Below are 2,500 nucleotides of genomic sequence, written 5' to 3' on the forward strand. Positions count from 1 at the left end.
CCGTCTAGTGGGTAGGCAACACAGGGACTGATCAACCAATATCACCCAAGGCAACGGGTGAAAATGGAAGAGATGCATGCTTGACCGTTCGATACGCAAGGCATGGAGCCAGCCAGCAAGTGCATCTCGATTACAACTCACACACCCTCACGTTCGCAAGACACCACACCACAAGACGGTCCACCCCCCACCTACCATGGGCAAGCAAGCAAATGGAAACATCAAGTGACGCATGGTCAAGCATCGCTAGGCATGAAAATAACTTTCCACAATATCCGAGGGACTAGCTGCCGAGCTAACCAACGATCAGTGACGACCGTGTGTTGGTATTAATAAAGCTCAACAACTATGAAGAGGCTAGTTGTGCCATGATAAACATGCTAACGCACGCACCACGTGAGGGGGGAGGCCTCATCAAGCTCCCTTTAAAACCTGCCAGTGTGGAGCTGGCCGGCTCAAGGAGCACTCCCCCCCTATAAGAGGTTAATATGCAAAAGGCAAAATTGTACAAGTAGATACACTTTTTTTGAGCAGACATAAGTCCATATCTCGGGCTACACTTCGAATTTTGATGCGATTTTTTGCAGTAATTCGTAGAATAATGGTATCTCCTTGCTCACCAAATTTCATAATTTTTCTCGAAGGGGAACTATTTTTTTTATTTTTTTTACTTACCGGGTATGTGTAAAATCGGGAAAAATAGAAAAGCACATGTAGACTTCGAATTTCGACCTCATTTTTTCCAGTCCACCACTAAACAATATCAGGAACCTCCCCACAAAATTTCATTCAGTTTGGCCAAGGTCTTAAATTTGACAAATTTTGGCACCAAGCTATCTAGTCGCGGTGCACCGACCAACTTGGCCAAGTGCAAAATGCATCCAATTCAAAACTTTTGTGCACCAACACTTTTACAGTACTCATTTGGGGACATTTGGAGGCCTTTCCAACCCTCACATCTCAAAAACCACGAATTTCATTTTTTCACAAAACTCCCCACCAAGCCTTCTAGCTATGCCGCGGTGCACCGCCAACATTGGCCATGTGCAAAACCCTCCGAACTCAAAACTTTCGTGCACCAAGAATTTCATGGTATTCATTTGGGGGCATTTGGAGGCCTTTCCAACCCTCACATCTCAAAAACCACGAATTTCATTTTTTCACAAATCTCCCCACCAAGCCATTTAGCTATGCCGCGGTGCACCGACCAACTTGGCCATGTGCAAAACCCAACCAACTCAAAACTTTCGTGCACCAACACTTTTACAGTACTCATTTGGGGGCATTTGGAGGCCTTTCCAACCTTCACAACTCAAAAACCACGAATTTCATTTTTTCACAAAACTCCCCACCAAGCCATTTAGCTATGCCGTGGTGCACCGACAACCTTGCCCATGTGCAAAACCCAACCAACTCAAAACTTTCGTGCACCAAGACTTTCATGGTATTCATTTGGGGGCATTTGGAGGCCATTCCAACCCTCACATCTCAAAAACCACGAATTTCATTTTTTCACAAATCTCCCCACCAAGCCATTTAGCTATGCCGTGGTGCACCGCCAACCTTGCCCATGTGCAAAACCCAACCAACTCAAAACTTTCGTGCACCAAGACTTTCATGGTATTCATTTGGGGGCATTTGGAGGCCATTCCAACCCTCACATCTCAAAAACCACGAATTTCATTTTTTCACAAAACTCCCCACCAAGCCTTCTAGCTATGCCGCGGTGCACCGCCAACATTGGCCATGTGCAAAACCCTCCGAACTCAAAACTTTCGTGCACCAAGAATTTCATGGTATTCATTTGGGGACATTTGGAGGCCTTTCCAACCCTCACATCTCAAAAACCACGAATTTCATTTTTTCACAAAACTCCCCACCAAGCCTTCTAGCTATGCCGCGGTGCACCGCCAACATTGGCCATGTGCAAAACCCTCCGAACTCAAAACTTTCGTGCACCAAGAATTTCATGGTATTCATTTGGGGGCATTTGGAGGCCTTTCCAACCCTCACATCTCAAAAACCACGAATTTCATTTTTTCACAAATCTCCCCACCAAGCCATTTAGCTATGCCGCGGTGCACCGACCAACTTGGCCATGTGCAAAACCCAACCAACTCAAAACTTTCGTGCACCAACACTTTTACAGTACTCATTTGGGGGCATTTGGAGGCCTTTCCAACCTTCACAACTCAAAAACCACGAATTTCATTTTTTCACAAAACTCCCCACCAAGCCATTTAGCTATGCCGTGGTGCACCGACAACCTTGCCCATGTGCAAAACCCAACCAACTCAAAACTTTCGTGCACCAAGACTTTCATGGTATTCATTTGGGGGCATTTGGAGGCCATTCCAACCCTCACATCTCAAAAACCACGAATTTCATTTTTTCACAAATCTCCCCACCAAGCCATTTAGCTATGCCGTGGTGCACCGCCAACCTTGCCCATGTGCAAAACCCAACCAACTCAAAACTTTCGTGCACCAAGACTTTCATG

Source organism: Vigna unguiculata, unplaced genomic scaffold (assembly GCF_004118075.2).
Source record: "Vigna unguiculata cultivar IT97K-499-35 unplaced genomic scaffold, ASM411807v1 contig_448, whole genome shotgun sequence".
NCBI classification, from domain to species: Eukaryota; Viridiplantae; Streptophyta; class Magnoliopsida; order Fabales; family Fabaceae; genus Vigna; species Vigna unguiculata.